Genomic DNA, 21,924 nt, shown 5'->3' with positions numbered 1-21,924 from the left:
CCTGCTATACTACTCAGACCATTCTTCTTCATTTAATTCAGCCAACTTATTCGAACTTGTATTTTCTCTTTCATCAGCTTGTATGCATTTCTTTTTTTATATATAAATTTATTTATTTATTTTTGGCTGCATTGGGTCTTCGTTGCTGCACGCGGGCTTTCTCTATTTGCGGTGAGCAGGGGCTACTCTTTGTTGCGGTGCGTGGGCTTCTCATTGTTGTGGCTTCTCCTGTTGCGGAGCACGGGCTCTAGGCGCGAGGTCTTCAGCAGTTTTAGCACACGGGCTTCGGCAGCTGTGCCCTGCAGGCTCTAGAGCACAGGCTCAGTAGTTGTCGTGCACGGCGTTTGGGATCTTCCCGGACCAGGGCTCAAACCCGTGTCCCCTGCACTGGCAGGCGGATTCTTAACCACTGTGCCACCAGGGAAGCCCCTTGTATGCATTTTTTTTTAACATCTTTATTGGAGTCTAACACAACAGTGTGTTAGTTTCTGCTTTATAAGAAAGTGAATCAGCTATACACTTGTATGCATTTCTAAAGGACTACTTTTACACTAAAACAGGGTGTGTATCACCATAGAAAATACTTTTTCAGTCTTCCATAGTCACAGCTTGCTTGATGAACAGGGTTAGAAGTTTCTGTGTCTGTAAATATTCCATTAACGCTAATCACTTTTTCATATATTTACACTTCATTTCCCCCAATAAAGGAAGAAGAGGAAACAGGAACCAACCTTGATTGAACACCTACTTCCTCCTAAACATTGTGTCAGGTGCATTCTGCCTCACAATGACTCCATGAGTTAAATATAATTATCCCCATGTTATAAACTGGGAAATGGAAGCTCAAGAAAGTTAAGGACACTTCTGTGTGTCTAACAATGCGGGAGGTAGAAATGGGCTCAAAGGCCTGTGTAATTCCAATTCACCAGGGCTGGATACCTGCTGTGTACATCTTGGTAACTCAGCACCTTCTACCCTGTTAGTCACACAGATGAGGGCTAACCGAAGAGGAAAGAGAAAGGCAGGAATAGAAGAAACTGAGGAGTAAAGTGAGAATTGGTTTAGATGTCCCTGAAACACTGGAGAAATAGCTTCTCCACATCCCAAATTTCCTCAGTCTGTCTAAACTCTTGTCCAAAACTTTAGATTACAGTTGTCTGGGCAGCAACCTTGAGATGTTACACTCAAAGTTTCTTCTCTGGCAAAAAGCCAAACTCCCTCTAGCTTCTGGCAACTGCATAGTACCTGTGTGAGGTCTCCTGCTTTCCAAAATGCCTGAGGACAAGGTCAAGGATGTGCTACTATGGGGATCTTGTCCCCCACAGTTACTCAGCTGGGAGAGACTGGGTTCCTGGAGAAGGAGGTGAGGGTCTAGCCCCCTCCTGTCACACAAATATCATCTTAATCTTACTTCCTCAACTCTTTCCCTTCACTGAAGAGTTCTTGAAAGTCAATTCAAATTTCACTTCAAACTCTTTTTCGCCTAGAGAAAAAAGAAAAAAATGCTGCTGTTTTTGTCTAATGGAAGTAACTGTGCTGTGACTGGATTTGTAACAGCAGCGTGTCAAAATGCCAAAAAAGTGTGTCAAAAATAACATTTAAAAGAAACTCAGGGGAGACATGTTATAGTCCTAAATGAGCATCTTTATTTCTCTGTGTTGAAATTTGTTAGTCTCCTCTCAAGGGTCTTAATAAACCTCAAAGAAACACACAACACGTGAACACAATTTAAGGGCCAATTCAGCCCCTGATACTCCCGTTACTGTCAAAACAACTCTCTCTCGTATTTGTGAGTTCTTCTCTTCCAAGTCTTTCTATTCAATTTCTTCCTCCACGGATGCTTGTTTTCCCAACATCCTCAACCTCCAAAGTATATGCATGTTGCCATGAAGTTAATCAACTAAAAAGAATTAATTTCAATTTATTTTCTTTTTCATTGTTGAGGAAAACATCACGAAGTATTTCTTGACAGATTACAGTCAAATTCATGGCAATCCTATGCTGCCCAGGGTTTGTATATTTAATTTAACGGGCTTTTAAATAATATTCAAGCATATCTATAAGGATGCTGGCCTCCCATGACCTGGCTGAGAGAAGATAAAAAATATTAAAATTTCAGAGGCTATTCAGATAATTCAAAGGAGCATAGTGTCTTTTTGCATAACTTGAAGAGAAAATATTTACTTCCATCGAGACACGGGATGAAGATTTGATCTAATACCAGGAAGCTCCTTGAATTTCGTGCTTCCACCACCTCAGTGTCATCTATTGCTTGTTCACTGCTCGGCCTCCCCACTGCAGAGGCAATTGCAAGTCAAACCAAAATCAAAATGTCCCCATTTCCTGGGCAAAGTGATCGGAAAACAGTTGGACCTATAACATAGCAGGGTCGTAGTTATTTTACACAAATTACTTTGATACGAAGCGGGAAAGGGTGTCTCTCTTCTTAGTTCAACAACAGTAAAGGATGATGTACACCTGGAACAGCTGGTGGCCATTTTTGCTTTAATGTGGAGCACGTCTTTCTAAGCATGAAGTCAACAAAGGTAGCCAACAGCCAAGAAATGAAGAACAGTCTCGATAATAGTATTTGAACCCTTGGGTCCAGCTGTGCCTAAAGTCAGCTGTACTCTCTTAGATTTCCAAGTTACATGAGCTAGTACCTTTCTTTTCTGTGCTCATATTAGTTGGAGTTTGCTTCTCTGCCATTCCTGAAAAATATACCTGATTCTTCCCATAGGTACCCAAAACAGTGTTTCATAAGCCATGATTCAATGTGGGTGGGTTTTGAACTTTTATTTGCTATAGGTTTGTGCCTTTTCCAAAAGGAAAAGCAGGAAACTGAGACTGGACTCTGGGTGGCTGGGAGACAGAGTGGGGTGGAGACTTAACCTGACGTGATTTGTATAACCTTTTGAATTTCTATCTTATACATAGCTGTATTACTTATTAAAAATAACTAAAACAATTCAGAATTATTAAACTATTTTTAAATGATAAAAATAGCATAACCATGGGCTTCCCTGGAGGCGCAGTGATTAAGAATCCACCTGCCAATGCAGGGGGACACGGGTTCGAGCCCTGGTCCAGGAAGATCCCACATGCCGCAGAGCAACTAAGCCCATGTGCCACAACTACTGAGCCTGCGCTTTAGAGCCTGTGAGCCACAACTACTGAGACCATGCACCACAACTACTGAAGCCCGCACACCTAGAGCCCAGTGCTCCGCAACGAGAGAAGCCACTGCACTGCAATGAAGAGTAGCCCCCGCTCGCCACATCTAGAGAAAGCCCGCGTGCAGCAACGAAGACCCAACGCAGACAAAAATAAATTAATTTTTTAAAAAAAACCTTTAAAAATAGCCTAACCGTACTTTAATACAGTAGTGAGATTATTTCTAAGACTCTACTTTAAGAAAATAATCTGAAACACAGACCAAAGTACATGCACAAAGGTATTCATCACAAGGGTTTTTGTGTTCTTTTTGTTTTAATAATTAGGAAATGGCAACAATCTAACTACTGAATGTTAAGGGAACAGTTAAGAAAATATTACATTCATAAAATAAAATATCATGCAGCCATTAAAAAAGATGTTTATGAAGAGCTTTTAACATGAAAATGTGCTTACATGATAGGATTTAGTGAAAAAAGCAAGCCGTTTTTCTATACACTGTATAATTTTTTAGATACTGTGATCTCAACAAGTAAAAACACATGGAAAATATATTAAAATGTTAATACTTATTTCTTAGCAATGAGCTTACAGGAAATCTTTTTTTCCTTTTTACTTTTTCATAGTTTCTAGTTTTTCCAAAATAAGAATGTATTTCTGGGCTTCCCTGGTGGCACAGTGGTTGAGAGTCCGCCTGCTGATGCAGGGCACACGGGTTCGTGCCCGGTCCGGGAAGATCCCACATGCTGCCCAGCAGCTGGGCCCGTGAGCCATGGCCAGCTGAGCCTGCGCGTCCGGAGCCTGTGCTCCACAACAGGAGAGGCCACAACAGTGAGAGGCCCACGTACCACCAAAAAAAAAAAAAAAAGAATGTATTTCTGTTATAGTAATCAGAAAAATGTTTAATAAAAATTAAAATGTGTGTGTTCTTGTTCACAATCTCTGGCCAGCTTACTTAGTAATGATGGACTCAGAAACATGCCCTCTGGGACTTCATCTTACAGGGCGTGGGACATTGTCTTCTGCTTGCTACTGGGATTCACCAGAACTGATTTCATTTTACGCCTGCACTCACTGCCGAAGAGATCAGTGCCCACCTTTTCATCATCAAGCCCTCTGCGTGAGACTGGAATCCAGCAGCATGACAGTTTCTGAAGTTGGTTTGCTTGGATACACATCCCAATTCCATCATTTTCTACTTAATTGCTCTGTGTCTCCACTGGGATGCAAGAGACCCACCAAGGAATGTTGCCGTGGGGATTAAATGAGATAATTCACATAGGATGCCTACCTCACAGTGCCTGGCACACTGTCAATCCTTAAGAAATATTAGATAGTTTGCACAAGAGAAATTTGTTTTTCAAGATTGTGACTTCAAAGCATGAAAATAAGCTCTCCTAGTAACACCCAATTCTCTATTAGCTTATCTGCTTTGTTTCCCAACAGTTTGAGGTTCTGTCATGTGGCTTGAGGTTTTCTTCCCTACCCTCTCTGCATTAATTCCATATTGACTCTGCTGCCTTTGAATCCCACATCAGCAGGAGGCCTCAGAGACTACCAAGACTTTAGTGCTGTTGCCCTAGGGCAACTGTCTGTCCTAGGAAAGAGGAAATGAGTTGGAGGAGGTGAAGGTCAGAGGGAGTCCATGACCAACAGACCTCCAGAAGATCTGTATACACCCCTGAAACGCCAGAGTTATATGGTCAGAATTCTTCATGCAGAGCAAGAATTCAAGATTTCTCATTGTCCAGAGTAGATCGATTTCATGGCTAAACTCGAAAGAAAGTTTGGAAACAAGATCTTGATTTCCAAGCACTACTCTCCACTGAAAAGGAAACAAGTGCTCATTGAAGGAAAGTATGCTTCCAGGACTGGGGCAGGAAAAGTAGAAGATGCTCCTAGAATATTCTGTTGTGCCAGAAACCAAGGAAGTACTCAAAGAACAATGTGGACATGTCAAAGGAACACAGAAGCCAACTTCAAGGGGCTCCCACTGGCCAGATCTGGGACAATTCGAGCATCAAAATAAATAATGATAGTAATGAATGATAATCTATTAAATAAAATAAAATTCCAAAAATACATACTGATGGAAGGAAGGAAGGAAAGGAGGAAAAAGAAAAGGCTCTTCCTCATAGAAGGCCAACTAATAAATACGAAGGAATAATAGAGTTAGAAAAGTATCAATGATGCAAAAAACAGTAGGTCATAGTTTGAGGTCATTTACATGATCTCAAAATATCTCCCAACAAATTTCTTATTAATAATAAAGAGAAAAGAGTAAATAAGCTTAGAGTGAAAAAACCTTAACCAAGTTATCAAGGCCATCACTACTAATGAGTCAGTATATACCAAGTTATCAAACTCATTATTAATAATGAGACATCCTGATATGATATGATGGTACTTCTGCCAAATATGCATAACCTGAATATAAACATGAGGAAACATAAACATCAAACAAACCCAAATTGAAGAACACTCTACAAAGTAACTGACCTGTAGTCTCCAAAAATATCAAGGTGAAGAAAGATGAAGGATAAGGAAGTGATCCAAATTAGAGACAACTAAAGAGACATAACGATTAAATGTAATGTGTGATACTGGATTAGATCCTGGACCTGGAATAATAACTCCAATTTTGAGAGACTTTATTTGAACAATTTATGAAATCTGAATATGAATAGTGAATTAGACAACAATAGTATATCAGTGTTAACGTTCCTCATTTTGATAATTCTGCTAGTGTAAGAAAATGTCCTTGGCCACAAGAAGTACCCACTGAGGTATTTCAGAGTAAAGGGGCATGATGTCTCCAATTTACTCTCAAAGTTCAGAAAATTTTCTGCAAGTCAAAGTTTTATCAAAATAAAAAACGTTAAAGTAAAGCAAACCTGGGAGAGTCATGGCACGTTAAAGACAAATGAGGTTTATTGAATGCTCTCTGCCTTTCCCAACTCCATGCAGCGTGTACACACACACACACACACACACACGGTAGCTAAATTCCTTGTCCACAGTCTCTGCATGGAAAATTGTGCTGTCCACTTACTTCTCAGTCACTCCAGGACGGGGAAGAAATAAAACCTTATCAATGGAAGAACACTTTCACCTTGAGGTGCTCCTCTCTCCTCTTACTTACAGAGTGCTTTGAGAAAAAAACTGATCACCTGGGGGCTTAAACACAAGTTAAGCGCTCACATCTCATCCCTTGCCTTAACGAAGGCAGAAAAAGAAAAGAAACTTTGTTGAGAATTTTAAAGTCCTCCCCCAAAAAAGGTAGCCATAGCGGCAAGAAGTGCAGTGCCCAGTTAGAGAGGGCCCGACACAGTAGACTAGGCAGGGGGCAGGGCATGGGGGTGTTAGCAAGGGGTTAGGTGAAAATCCTGCCCAGAGAATTTCAGGAGGGGACTTCGGCCGTGGTGGGGATAGCAGAGTGTAGCAACAGCAGCCCATCCCCCAGCCCCTGTGAGTACAGCCCGGAGATGAGGGGCAGCCAGCAACAAAAACAGGAGACCACACAGTCCTCATCCTGAGCTGATGTGTTGTAACCCACATTGGATATGAGATTATTTTGCTCATTGGAAGATAATTCTGTATCAGGAGGATTGGTTTCTGGTACTAAGGAAACCAGAACCTTCCTGCACACTCTTTTTCTGTTTTAATTGTGGTAAAAAACACATATAAAATTCACCATTTTTTTAGGTATACAATTCAGTGACATTAATTACAGTCATACTGGTGTGCAACCATCACCACCATCCATCTCCAGAACATTTTTCATCTTTCAAAACTTAAACTTTTTACCCATTAAATACTAACTCACAACTCCCTCCCCTAGCCCCTGGCAATCAAGAGTCTACTTTCTATCTTTATGAATTTGTCTACTCTAGGTAACAGATATAAGTGGAATCATACAGTACTTGTCTTTTGGGGACTGGCTTATTTCACTTAGCATAATGTTTTCAGGGTTAATCCATGTTGTAGCATATATCAGAATTTCATTCCTTTTTAAGGCGGAATAATATCCAACGGTGCCATATTTTATTCATTCAAATGTTAATGGACATTTGTGTCGTTCCCACCTTCTGGCTATTGTGCATAATGCTGCTATCTCCGTGAGTGTACAAATGTCCATTCAAGGCCTTGCTTTCAGTTCCTCTAGTTATATATACTCAGAAGTAGAATTGCTAAGTTACGTGGTAGTTCTATTTTTAATTTTTTAAGGAACCTTCATACTGTTTTCCATCATGTCTGCACCATTTTACATTCCTAACAGCAGCGTATAAAGGTTCCAATTTCTCCACATCCTTACTGACACTGGTTTTCTGTGTCTTTTTTCTTTTGATAATAGCCAACCTAATGGGTGTGGGGTGGTATCTCATCATGGTTTTGATGTGCATTCCCCTAATGATCAGTGAAATTGAGTTATCTTCTTGTGTGCTTTCATTTGTATATCTTCTTTGGGGAATATTCAAGTCTTTTGTTCTTTGATTTCTTTTTTTTTTTTTTTTGGCTGCTCCACACGGCTTGCAGGATCTTAGTTCCCTGACCAGGGATCGAACCCAGGCCCCCAGGAGGAGAAGCATAGAGTCCTAACCACTGGACCTCCAGAAAATTCCCGGGGTTGTTTGTTTTCTTGTTGTTGAGTTGTAGGGGTTCTTTATACATTCTGGATATGAACCCCTTATCAGGTATATGATTTGCAAATATTTTCTCTCAGTCTGTGGGTTCTCTTTTCAATCTGTTGATAGAGTCTTTTGACGCACAAAAGTTTTTAATTTTGATGTAGTCTAATTTATTTTTTCTTTATTGCCTATGCTTTTCATGTCATATCCCATACACTCTTAACTTGTATCACAATTCAGAGTCAAATAATGGGCACTTATTTGACTTAATTGCTGACGTTCTTGCCCCGCTACTTACTCTTCAACTACAGGCAATGATATGGAACTCCTCAGCAAGGGCAGGATCTCCACGAAATGGCGGAAAAAGGGTGAGGAATGACCCCACAAATTATCAGTTTTTAAATACAAACGCATCTGGGAAACACAGGCTAAAATTTTTTTAATCAATGATTCACATCCTCGTGAGATCCTGTCATCAACCAATAACCAGCTGCTAAGCTCAGGGACACTCATCCTTATCCTACTCTGGTCTATGCTAGGGAAGGGAAACCCTAAATGCAGCCTGATAGCCTGGTCACATAGAACAGAAAAATAGTTTGAACTCTGTGTTTTAGGCAGCATAAAATTCTGTGATGTGTTGATGAAAAATAAAAAGAAGCAAAGCACAGTCCTTCTGAAGGGCTGGCAGATAACTCTGAGCATCATAATGACATCAAGCTTCAGATAAACTAGACGCATATCTAGCAGTGTTTACAGATAAAATGATGAGCCCTCAACCTATCTAGCAGTGTTTACAGATAAAATGATGAGCCCTCAACCTCCCCACCTAATGTGCATTTTCTAGCGCCTTCTCCCTGTGTCCAATAATAAAAGCCAAAGCATTATTTCATACATGAGTTACCTCCTCTATAACGCATAGATAATAATAAAAACAAGTGCTTATATGCACTTACTATGTGCTAGATACTGTTTTAATGCACAAATTAACACATTTAACCCTCCCAAACAACTCTGTGAGGCAGATACTGTTATTGTCATCCCTATTTCATAGAAGAGAAAACTAAGGCACAGAGAAGGTTTAGTAACTTACCCCAGGTCACAAGGCTCACAAGCAGAGCTAGCATTTGAATGTGAGCTGTCCAGTTCCAGAACAGTGATCTTAATCATGACAATCTACTCTCTGGATTTACAATTACATGTATATTTTTAAATATCTTTATCTATAATCACCAAAAACCCTCTCTTTCAAGATAATTTTAGTAGGTGAAATGGTAAAAAAAATTGGCAGGTCACCTGCCACCCTTTACGGTTTGAGCGCTATGTACCTATCCTTTTAAATTCCAGAACAGAGATTCAAACAGTTGATGTCAGAATGGGCAACATCTCTTCCAGACTAGCTGGGATCTAAACCTTTGGCTCAATGAATAAAGTTTCTATTGTGGAATTTCAGGCAGACTCAAGTATGCAGTAAAATCTAAAGGTGGGGAAGCCTCCAGTCAAGGCAGCTTTGCTGGTTCCCCAAATTGCTCTGGCCAGGCAGCTACCTCTGCTCTGGATGCACTATGCTGACCTCACCTGAGATCTACCACCACGCAAAGCACCCCTTCCAGTTATTTTCATGGGTCTTTTGGTTCTCAATTCCGCCTCAATTCCCTTACCTGTAAAATGGGCTAAAATACCTATATCATAGGATCTTTGTGAGAATTAAATAACACATGTAAAGCTCTCAGAAGGCTGGTATAGGGAAAGTGATAAGCTGTTACTGTATTATCAACCCTACTGAAGATGCGTTTTCTCCCTTGTTTTGCATTTTATGTGATGGTCATTTCCCTCCTGTCGACTGTTCCACCCATCTCATGATACTATCATAGACAACTTTGGTTACTGATTGTTGTGGATTGAATTGTGCCCCCCCAAAAGATATTAAGATATCTAACCCCTAGAACCTGTGGATGTGGACTTATTTGGAAATAGGGTCTTTGCAGATGTAATCAAGTTAAGATTAGGTAACACTGGATGAGGACAGACCCTAATCCAATGTAACTGATATCCTTATGAGAAACACACACATACGCACACGCACACGCACACACACTCAGACGACGGAGGCAGAGACTGGAGTGAAGCATCCACAAAGCAAAGAATGCCAAGGACTGCCAGCAGCCAGAAGCTAGGAAGAAGCAAGGAGGGATCCTCCCCGAGAGCCTTCAGAGAGAGTGTGGCCCTGTAGACTCCTTGATTTCAGACGTCTAGCCTCCAGAACTAGGAAAGAACAAATTTCTGATGTTTCAAGCCACTCAGTTTATGGTAATTTGTCACATCAGCCCTAGTAAACTCATACATGGATCTGGACTTTTCACATTCACTCTCTGGGTCTTCCTTCTCTAATTTCCCTCCCCAAACCACGTCTCTTGTAGAATTCCCATTCATGTTTTTTGTGCATGAGCTTCCCCTCATCTATGCCATATCTGAGGAAACGTTTAGTCACAGTGGTATCAGAAACTGCCCTGTTTTAATTTGTTATACACTAATTCTTTCCCTACCACAAAATATGATCATGCAACAAGAGGATATGACACGGAACACTGAATTTCTTTTAGTTAACTCTGTCAGTGTCAGGGAGAAATCTGTTATCACTGGAACCAGACACCAGTCTTGTCCCTTTGGGGTATCGTGAACCCTCATTTGGCTCCGGCCATTCATAACCTTGATGTCCTAATATTCTTTCAACTGGGAGACTGAAAGATGAAATAATCATTTCACCAACTGATTATTCAATTCCATATTCCTAAATCTCATTTTTTCCAGCTTCTGAGTTCAACATTACATTTTACTTCAGCTAAATCACCCCTGTAATAGGCTGAATCTTATTCTGTTGGAGAGTTTGATGACTTCTCCATAGATGGAACATAAAACAGTGTCTAGCATATATACATTTTTACAGTTTAATTCTAGGCTCCCAAAAGATAAATCGTGAACCAAATGGGGAAAGAGACATGAATAAATAATACCAGCTGAACAGACTAAAATATGTAGGAAAAGTTAAGCCCCTCTCAGTAAATGTCAAGTATGAAATTGTTTTATATAATTTTATTCATTGGACCAAACCTACTCCCACAAGATTTCACTTGATTTTCAGAGATTGATACCATTATGTTCTGCATTCCAAGTATGAGATCAAAACATTTCCAGGGCCAGACTACAGTTTCCTGCACTGTGATGTAGAACTAGCTCTAACAATGGAACAGAGTGAGGTCTACGGTTCAGCTAGACGCTACGCAACACTAGTCACTGTGGACCAGTATGTGTGGGGTAATCACTGAGAGAGGACCAGGGCTGCAGAAGGAGTCTCCACTACAGCAGCAGATCAGAACAAGGAAGTTTAGTGCAACAGCAGAGGAATCACTTCTAATTTTCAACGCTACTGCCCCAACTGGGGCTGACTGGAGACAGCACAGCAGCCAAGCTAACCGCACATGTAGGCAGATGTGGCAGAGATCGTTCACCAAATCGTTTGTCTTTTCCTCCTAGACACACAGCTAGACTACATATCCCAGCCTCACTGTGATGAGATATGGCCAGGTGACTGAGCTCTGGCCATCAGTATGTGGATCAAAGCGGTATACTCCACCTTCAGGAAAAGGCTGCAAAACCACCCATGCAATCCTTCCTATTCTCTCCTGTCCTTCATCTGCCAGCCAAACTTAGAGAATTCATGGGGAAACTCCAAGGCCCTGGGGCAGAAACCAGCAAACTTTTCTATAAAAGGCCAGAGAGTAAATAGTTTAGGCTTTTGGGGGTGTAGTCTCTGTCAGGACTACTCAACTCTGCCACTGTAGCAGGACAGCAGCCATTAACAATATGTGAATGAATGAATGCCTGTGTTCCAATAATACTTTATTTATACAAACAGGTTGGATTTGGCCCATAGGCCATAGTTTTCCAAACCCTGCCCCAGGAGAACCACTAAGTGGGAAGATCTTGTGTTCCTGAATAACTGTGTGGATTGGGCCATCGCATCCCATGTGTTGACCTCATTGGCTAGGACATGAATAATGGCTTGGCATGGGATTCTGCTCGTGGTAGCCACTCAGGGATCCAGGCCAACAGAGGCATCATCTTATCCGGCACTTTCACAACCACCCTACTGCTGAAAGGGAGTACTTGAAATGGCCCCCTTCTTAAAGCTTCCTCCTATAAGTGGTGTGTGTCATTCACATTCACATTTTATTAACCAAGTCAAGGCATATGACTACTTCTAACTTCCAAAGGAGGCCAAAAAAGGAAAAGATGGAGAGGTGACCCAACCACATGCCCAAGAGGAGGCAAGAATCCAATTATTTGTGAATGGCATTACTGATAGTACAGAATGCTAAACAAAGTTATCAGTCATTCACAACTTAAGGGCAAGAAAAGCTCAATCAGACTGCTAACCTCCTCAGAAGTGAAATGTGATGTTAGAACTCAGGCCTCTATTGATGGAGCAGGCTTGGATCAGATGACTGAGTCAGGGTTGTCAGAAAGCAGCGTTACGACACAGGGTAAATGCAAACTTGGAGGAGCTCTGGATAGGGGAAGAGAAGACTAGGGGATGTAAAGTAGCACCCTACAGTGTTGCTTCCAATCCATCCTGTTCTCTTCCCTTACAGATATGACAGAATTAAACTGGCCCATTTACAAATGATTCTTGCTTAGGTTGAGCCATAAGGGATCACCAATACTTGATCATTTTTTTACCTACAAAAACACCTTCGTATGATCAAACCTAATATATTTTAAATGTCACTAATATACACTTTGAAAACAGAATAGCATAAAACAGTTACATTATGTTCATAGAGTGGGAGGTTTCTATCCAAAAATGTGCTCAGCATATATATGGAATCTAAAAAAAAAAAAAAGGGTCTGAAGAACCCAGGGGCAGAACAGGAATAAAGATGCAGACGTACAGAATGGACTTGAGGACACGGGGAGTGGGAAGGGTAAGCTGGGATGAAGGGAGAGAGTAGCCTTGACATATGTACACTACCAAATGTAAAACAGATAGCTAGTGGGAAGCAGCCACATAGCACAGGGAAATCAGCTCAGTGCTTTGTGACCACCTAGAGGGGTGGGATAGGGAGGGTGGGAGGGAGACGCAAGAGGGAGGAGATATGGGGATATATGTATATGTATAGCTGATTCACTTTGTTATACAGCAGAAACGAACACACCATTGTAAAGCAATTATACCCCAATAAAGATGTTAAAAACTACAACAAAAATGTGCTCAGAAAATATTCCCTAGACTGTATACCCAGAACTAGTCCTCGGACATACTCATAGAAGGAGCAAGAATGACTACATTCTTGTCTTGACACCTCACTTCTAAACCTAAGGAAGAGAGAACTGATATATTTTGAGCTCCAACTATGTGAAGGGCCTAGAGCCAAGGTCATAGTTGAGCTGAAATGCTGATTAAGTGTCTGGCTAACCCCCAAGCAGCCCTAAGGATCTTTTTGTCTAGAGGAATGGAGCTTGTAGAGGTGGAGAGAAACTGAAATAGATATGGCAACATAGGGTCAGCTCTGAGTCCAGCCTGCGGGACTAGGTCTGAGCCCTACACTAAGAGGCTATAGGCAGAAGCTGGAGGGGCTGTTTCCTTGAGGGTTTTTGTGAGATATAAGACTTAAGTGATGAGTCTTCAGAGCTATCAGGATTTTGTGCCTTCTGGGTAGTGGGAACAGGCAGGAGCACCTGCAGTAGGGGGTCTGTGAGCCAGACAGCAACAAGTAGAGGGCTGTGAGAACCCAGGTGAGATGACCCCCTCAGGAAGCTCAGAGAAGAAAAAAACAGAGGAAGACTGAGAAAAGAGGGGAGGGCTGATGTCCTAGAACTGTGCAGATGGGGGCAACTGGCCATAGAATGTGGGCATTTCTTACAAAGTGTGTTAGTTAGGGTTCTCCAGAGAAACAGAACCAGTGGGGTGTGTGTGAGTATGTGTGTATGTTTGTGTAAAGAGACTTTATTATAAGGAATTGCCTCATGCAGTTATGGAGGCAAGTTCCAAGATATGTTAAGAGGAGTCAGCAAGCTGGAGACCCAGGAAGGTCATGGTGTAGTTCCAGTCTGAAGACAGGCAGGCTTGAGATGCAGGAAGAGCCAACTTTCAGTTCAAGTCCAAAGGCAGCTAAAAACCAATGCCCCAGTTTGAAGGCCATCAGGCAGGAAGAGTTCTCTATCAAGGGAAGGTCAGCCTTTTTGTTCTATTTAGGCCTTCAACTGATTAGACATGGCCCACCCACATAAAGGAAGGCAATCTACTTTACCCAGACTACAGACTTTTTTTTAACAGCTTTATTGGAGTAAATTACTTTACAATGGTGTGTTGGTTTCTGCTTTATAAAAAAGTGAATCAGCTATACATGTACATATATCCCCATATCCCCTCCCTCTTGCGTCGCCCTCCCACCCTCCCTATCCCACCCCCTAGGTGGTCACAAAGCACGGAGCTGATCTCCCTGTGCTATGTGGCTGCAGTCTACAGATTTAAATGCTAATCTCATCCAGAAATACCCTCGCAGAAACACCCAGAATAATGTTTGACCAAATATCTGGGCACCCTGTGGCCTAATCAAGTTGATATAAAGTAACCTCATTTATTCACACAGTGATGACTTGCCACTTCACAGGATCTTCTCAATACCTTCTGAGTTAAATATACTGAGGCAAGTCAAGAGGTTAAGTGGATTATCTGAGGTCCCAGCTAGTGGAGGAGCCAGGACTTGAACCCATGACTTCATGCATCAGTTGTTTCTAACAGTTTCCAGCATAAAGGATTCTTTTTAATGGCAACAAACTACCATAATTGTATTATCTTGATTCAAGAAAACAAACTATGAAGAAAAAAATTTTAAACAACTGGGGAAAACTGAATATGATCTGGATTTTAGATGATATTAAGAAATTATTGTAAATACTTTTAGGAACAATATGACAAGGTTATGTAAAAATGTCAATCATAGATGGACCATTACATAATGGTATTTTTGTCTGAGATAATACATCATTAATAAAGCTTTCTTAAAAACTGTGAGTTCTCCCAGACAGAACTCCAGTACAGCATACCAAATGGTGTCCATGGCATACCCTTATCAAATATTCAATATTGACCCTGCCTCAATGCATTGACTTCACTCTGAGCCAAGCTCTCCCCACATGATGACAAGATGGCTGCAGAAGCCCTAGCCCTCACATTGTCTCAGCTTTATGGTTAGCAGGGAAGAAAATGTTCAACTTCCTTACAGCATCTGCAAAGCCCTGGGCCTTGCTCTCACTGGACCTAACTAGGTTACTTGCCTTTATCTGAACCAATCAACTATAGCTAGGAGGTTTAACCTTGGAGCTAAAAACATAGAGCCAACCCCATGCCACATGACATAGGCTAATACTGGGGAAGAGGTGTTTGCCCAAAACTTCTGTTAAGTCAGAATAGATGATGAATAGCCAAAACCACCAATTTTACTGCCCACATCTTCCTAAATAGGATTGACTCTGGGTGTGCTATTCCTTAAGTTTTCAGGTAACAAGGAAAGTTAGCCCTTCGAGGATGGAATGTTTTCTAAAGACATGGAAATCTTATAAGAAATTGGCGCAGGACAGTAGTCCAATCTTATATTCCACTATTCTCTTATTCTAGAGAAATTATTATTTTATAGGCCTGAGACTTTATGTCTTCACTTGTGTTAGGTCCCTCCACTTGAAATGCCCTCCCTCCCACCCTCTCTCATCTTGTAAAACTCCCGCTTATCTCTGATGTCCAGCTCAGGTGCCACTTTCTTCACATAGGTTCCTCTGAGCTCCTCCCCACCTAACCTGATCCAACCTCTTCTGAACCCCTATAACATGGCATACCTCTCTTAAGATACCTCTATTCTTCTCGCGAATTCATGTGATGCAAAGCTAATCGTGTTATCATCTTATTCTCCCTTCCAGATTATAAAACCTGTTTTAATTCATCTTTATATGCCCCAGTACCAACTCGTCAGCACTTAACATTTGCTGAATTCCATTCCACTCAGCTTGCAGACGTTATGTCAATTCTCATAATGATTCCAACCACCATTAAAATAATTCAAAATGGGGACTGCCCTGGTGGTCCAGTGGTTAAGAATCCACCTTCCAACACTCAAAACACACCATAAAATTCTCCTGCCAGAATCTCCAAATAAATTCTCAGATTATATAAAGTATAAGGGGCAGGATTTGATACTGGCTCCACCACTGATTAGGCAAGTTAAACTAAGTTTCAATCTCCTTGTTTGGAAAACGGGGATAATAATGGTACCCACTTTCACAGGCTTGTTGTAAGGGTTAAATGAGTATGTAAATTACTTTGGCATAGTGGTAAATGCTGAGTACTAAATAAATGTTAATCATTATTTTTTAAAAGCTCAAAAAAAAAAAAAAAAGAATCCACCTTCCAATGCAGGGACTTGGGTTCTATCCCTGGTAAGGGAACTAAGATCCCACATACCGCAACTAAGACCCCACGCAGCCAAAAATATAAATAAATTAATTTAATTTAATTAAAAAATAAAATAACATGTATTTTAAAAAATAATAATAATTCAAAATGTTCTATCTCTTTACCTGGGTGGTAGGTTCAAGAGCATTAGCATTATTACTTTTATTATTATTATTATTCACCCTTTAATATGTGGGATATATACTATTTTTTTAAAGCAAACAGGAAAAATAAAGCCTGCATTCTCATGGATTCTCCATCATCTACACATCACTTTCCTACATGTCCTACATGATGAGCTGTTTAAATTGCAGAGGGCTCTAGGTGGACCAGGCCCTGGCTTCAATCCTGCTCTGGATCCCTCATATGCTTCTTAGAGCTCAATCACTGCTGCCTTAAGAAAGCACTAGTTGAAACTTGATGCCTGCAATTCTTAATTACAATTGCATTGCTGGGTTTATGGGCATCTCTGCTCATTTAAACTCAATGCTGACTGACAAATCGTGCTCATCTGCCTATTCGACAGTAATTTAGTCAGGCAACCTGCAGCTTGCACCAGATTGATGAGCAGCTGTTTGATCTGTTTGGGGATGTATTGCTATTTTCTTGGTGTAGGCAGCTTTGTGCCGCTGCTGAATGGACGGATGGTTTCATCTCCTCTAGTGACACTGTGGACATTCTGGATGGCCTCACCTGTAACTCCAAATGCACATTTTAAAAAAAAATCCATCAGCCTCCAGCCCAGACATATTATCACACAGAACAGCAGGGCAACAGGGCTCATGAGACTCAACTCAAACTCACGTTGCTGCTTTTCAGGCCAGTGACAGCTCAGGTTGACACCCAACAGGTGGCTACCCTTAAACGACAACCCCAAACCTACTAAATCCTGACTGTGGTTGACTTCTCTCTAAAGAAGTTCATGCTGGTAGCTTTCTCTCTAAAGCCTTTCAGTAGAATAACCCTACTCATAACAGTATGAAATACAATACAAAATAGGATTCTGAGCCACCCACTCTTCCTCTGTCATATCCCACGGCCTTCAGTCTCTTAAGCATGGCAAGTTTCTGAGTTAATTATCTGAATCTCTTCAAGCTGTGAAGAAATCTCCCTCCCCCATGACTCACACTTTATTATTTTTCCAGTTCAGGTTTTTCATGGTCCCTGTGGCCTGAATGCAGAGTGAAGGAACTGTGTCCCTAAGGTATAAGCAACTACTTTATTGAGATATAATTCACATACCATGCAATTCACCCATTTTAAGTGTACAATTTAATGGTTTGGGGTACGTTAAAATATTATGTTTTTAAGTTGTGGTGAAATATATATATATAATGTACAATTTGCCGTTTTAACCATTTTCAAACATACCGTTCAGTGGCATTAAGTACATTTGCAATGTTATGCAACCACCATCACTATTTCCAAAACTTTTTCATCACCCCAACAGAAACTCTCTAACCTTTAAGCAATAACACCCCATACCACTCCCCCCAGCTCCTGGTAACTACTATTCCACTTTCTGTCTCTATGAATTTGCCTCTTCTAGGTGCCTCATATAAGTGGAATCATACAATATTTGTCCTTACATAAATGGCTTATTTCACTTAGCAATGTTTTCAAGGTTTATCCATGTTGTAGCATGTGTCAGAATTTCTAAAGCCGAGTAATATTCCATTGTATATATACCACATTTTATTTACCTATTAATCTGTTGGTGGACATTTGGGTTGTTTCCACTTTTTGGCTATTGTGAATAATGCTGCAATCAACATGAGTGCACAAGTACCTGTTCAAGTCTCTGCTTTTAATTCCTTTGTGTATATACCTAGGATTGGAATTGCCAGGTCATATGGTAATTCTATGTTTAGCTTTTTGAGGAACTGAACTGCCAAACTGTTTTCCGTAGCATCTGCACCATTTTTCATTCTCACTAGCAATGCATGAGGGTTCCAATTTTTCTACTTCCTCACCAACACTTGTTATTTTTCATTTTTTGATTTTATAGCCATCCTTGTAGGTGTGCCCAGCACCATTTTAACCCTTAGAGTCTGGGGTAGCAGTTTTCACAAGTAGTAGTAGAAAGACAGAAGGAGGTTCTCCGGCGTGGGTATGAAAATATACCACCACCCCATAAAGAACTTAATTAGATCAGCATTAATTGCAGATGTTTTCTGGTGGTCTCACTTTATGTCCTGTGACACTGAGGGAAGGCACTGCAGACCCTAAGGTCACACAGATCTGTCCCACTTGCAAACATGCTAACTGGTTCCTATTAAGGGGCAATATCAAGTGAACTGGTGAGTCACCCATGGGTGACAATAAAGCATAGGCACACAACAGTAATATATTTCGTATCCCGTGTGTAAGGAAGTCTCCAGAAGTTGAAGTCAAATATCAGGGGAAAAAAATCCAACCTTTGTAACTCAAGCTAGTAAAAATCAAATATATGCACTTTTTTCCAGACTCCCAAATTGCCTACCAACTCGATATCATAACCAATAAGGTCAATTCCCCTTTCACTGAGAAAATAAAAGCAATTCATGTGAGCTCCTCAAGTCTCTCCTCCCCATCAAAATGTGTCTTTATCTTCATCTACTGTCTCCTTTCCTGTTGTCTCTTCTTCAAGACTATCTCCCCACACTGCCTCCCTCTACCCCAACTGTTTTGCTTGAGTCTTTTCTTAAAATGCCCCATCAGCTTTGCTATCCTTTCACTCTGCTCTTGCCCCTCTGAAGTCAGAAACATTTAAGTTTTCTTAACCTGCTTCTGTCCTCAACCTAGCATCCTGTATCTTCACCACACAAGCTATTGACAAAGTAGTTTAAATTCATCCATTCTAGTTGCTCATCTAATACAGACTCTTAAACTCTCACAGTCCTAGCTGCCCTCCTGAAGTGGTGAACATGGGTGAAAAAGGACTGCCCAGTGTTGCACGACCTCCAGACACCAAGGAAGACCAATGAAGCAGTAAATTCAGAGGGCACAGGCAGAGAGGTGATGGTGAAGTTGGAGGCAAAGATACAACAGAACGGAGAAGGAAATTTGGGCAGGTGTGTAGGAAACAGAACCTGGAGCCTTATTAACAATAGAACCAGGCCCCTTTTCTGGGGCTCCTGTCATCTCACCCACATGTAAAAGAGGGGCTAAGAGAACTGAGCTCATTGGGACAGAGCAGCGAGTTCACTAATGACTTCCTTCTGTTCAAGTCGTTTTAGGGTTGTCAGAGTTAGCAAACAAAATTACAAGATGCCCAGCTCAATGTAATTCCAGATTAACAATTTTTATTTGTTATTCTATTTTGTAAGTATTTTATTCGTAAGTAGGCCCAATGCAATACTTGGAAGTCCCCAACATAAGTATGTCCTAAACACTGCATGGGACATACTCATACTAAAAATTTTTTCACTGTTTATCTGAAATGCAAATTTAACTGGGCACCCTGTATTTTACCTGGCAATCCTAGTCATACTTCACCTCCGTGGAGGATCTTGATCAACCTCTTCCTAAATCTCACTCCTCACTTGAGTTTCAGAACGCTGTTCCCTCCCAGTTTCTGGCAGTGGCTTCTCTTCCTCAACCTGATCCTTGAATTCAGAGATTCCCCAGGGTCTGAGCTGCCAGCCAGTTCCTGCCTCGCTCTGTGTCTCCCCACTAGTTAAGCTACTCCCCTTCTATTTCTTCCTCATACTGAATTTACAGCTGATGAGTCCCCAGTGTATGTGCCCAGCCCGCACTCCTCAGAATTCTCTGATTTACTTCCATCTTTCTTTAAACATCCTCACTTAGCATTTCCATCCCTTATCTCAAACCCAACACGTAAAACTGAACTCAAAAATCGACCTCCAAAACCTGTCCCCAGTTTCTCCATTTAATTAATGGTACCAACAACCTCCTGATCACCCATTCAAGAAATGTCCAACCTCAATTCGATCCTTCCTGTTTTGTTGCTTACATCCAGTCACCGAATCCTTTCCATTCCATCTCCAAAGATGTCATCTCGGTCACCAGGGCCCTACCTTTTGTCATCTCTTGTTGAACAATTGTAACTCTTCTCCCAGATGCCCATCCCTCATCTTCTAGCTCTTTCTTCAAACCACTGCCACACAATATCCAGAAATACTTTCCAATAATATCAATCCACTCCTCAAAGGTCTGTATGGTTTCTACTGCCTAAGAATAAACTTTATTTGGGCCTCACTTCTATTCCCAAAGGAGCATTCTCTCCTGTTCTGAACCAATGTCAAGGGACAGTATGAGAGTCGGCCTTTGCCCAATTACAATACAGACATACCTTTCTTTTTTTTTTCCTGTGACTTGCAGACAATTTGAATATACAGAAGAGCATAAGAATAAAATTAAATATTTTTTAAAGAATTAAAAGGATGCTATTGAAAGTTTCAATGATCAGACCCAAATAATTTCTGCAGGCCCATCTCACAGAGTATCCTTCCAAATACCTTCAAAGGAAGCGTAGGGGGTTGGTGCTGCCTCCGAAAGCGAAAGCGAGCAGTGAAGTCAGGACACCTGGGCTCACGTGGGGCCCCCCACATACTGACTGCCAGGTGCCCGACCTGCTCCACTGTGGCCACCGTGTTGGCCCAGAGCCTGGAGGATGATGTCACCCACACCCACGGCCCCTCCCCCTCGGCCAGGGACCAATTCTGGGGTAAAAAGCCCGACTCCTTGGCCGCAGTGGGACAACTTCTCCAGAGGACCTGTCCCCAGCCCTCCCCCCTCCACAGGCCAGGACTGGGTTGGCCTGAGACCACACTTTGCTCAACTCCTTCCCTCCCTCGCCTGCCGCCCTCTCTCCCCTCGGTTTTCCTAAACAACTTCTCCAGAGGACCTGTCCCCAGCCCTCCCCCCTCCGCAGGCCAGGACTGGGTTGACCTGAGACCACACTTTGCTCAACTCCTTCCCTCCCTCCCCTGCCGCCCTCTCTCCCCTCGGTTTTCCTAAAGAGCCCGCTATAAACCACGCGTACCTGAAGCCCCGCTCATCCCCGGGCCTTGCATCAGGTTTGTTGGCGCTGGAACCTATTCCCGTCATCCCTGAAGCGTTAATGGCGACGTCTCCCAGGGTTGTGGAGGGGCGCGGCGGCGGGAACCGACAGGCACCCACTGAACGTGGCTGGAACCTGAACCTTAGCCCCCTAAAGAAGGCAGTCTCGGGGCAGAGAGCGAACTATGACCGTGGCGACTGCTCCGGTGGAGGTAAGAATGCGGCGCTTGGCCTGGAAGGATGCGGAGCGACTCAGACAGCCCGGTCCACTCTGCCTGGCCTCAGCGACTCCACTTAAAACCACGGGTTAAATCCACTTCACCTGCCTTCACTAATCAAGGTCATTTAAGGCTTGCACGTCCTCCAAGAGGCAGGGAGCCTAAACAATAGGTTGTTTGCCCGAGTTGTTTTCTAGAAACTTGGAGTCAGCTGCGCTTAATTCAAGCTGAGCGGGTTGACTGGAGAGGCCCGCCCCTCCAACTGGGCATGCGCGAGTGTCCGCTGGGTGACCTTTGGACCCTGCCGAAGCCCGTGGCCTCCTGAGCCTGCGCAGAAGGAAGGTTACCGCGCTTTTTTTCCAATCGCTCCTCCTACGCTCCTCGCGCCTCAGAA

At 42.1% G+C, this 21,924-nt stretch overlaps 1 long non-coding RNA gene across 1 annotated transcript in view; it reads right to left on the bottom strand.

The window, feature by feature from the left end:
* Positions 1-21,406, bottom strand: part of LOC141276259 (uncharacterized) — a 110,386-nt gene extending 88,980 nt beyond the window's left edge. Inside the window, exon 1 of the long non-coding RNA XR_012325528.1 lies at positions 21,296-21,406. This is a non-coding gene — a long non-coding RNA (uncharacterized lncRNA). The remainder of the gene's footprint in view (positions 1-21,295) is intronic.
* Positions 21,407-21,924: the final 518 nt, after the last annotated feature.

This window comes from Tursiops truncatus, chromosome 13, assembly GCF_011762595.2.
Source record: "Tursiops truncatus isolate mTurTru1 chromosome 13, mTurTru1.mat.Y, whole genome shotgun sequence".
NCBI classification, from domain to species: domain Eukaryota; kingdom Metazoa; phylum Chordata; class Mammalia; order Artiodactyla; family Delphinidae; genus Tursiops; species Tursiops truncatus.
The sequence above is the reverse complement of the archived record's forward strand: the minus strand, read 5'-3'. Positions and strand labels throughout refer to the sequence as shown.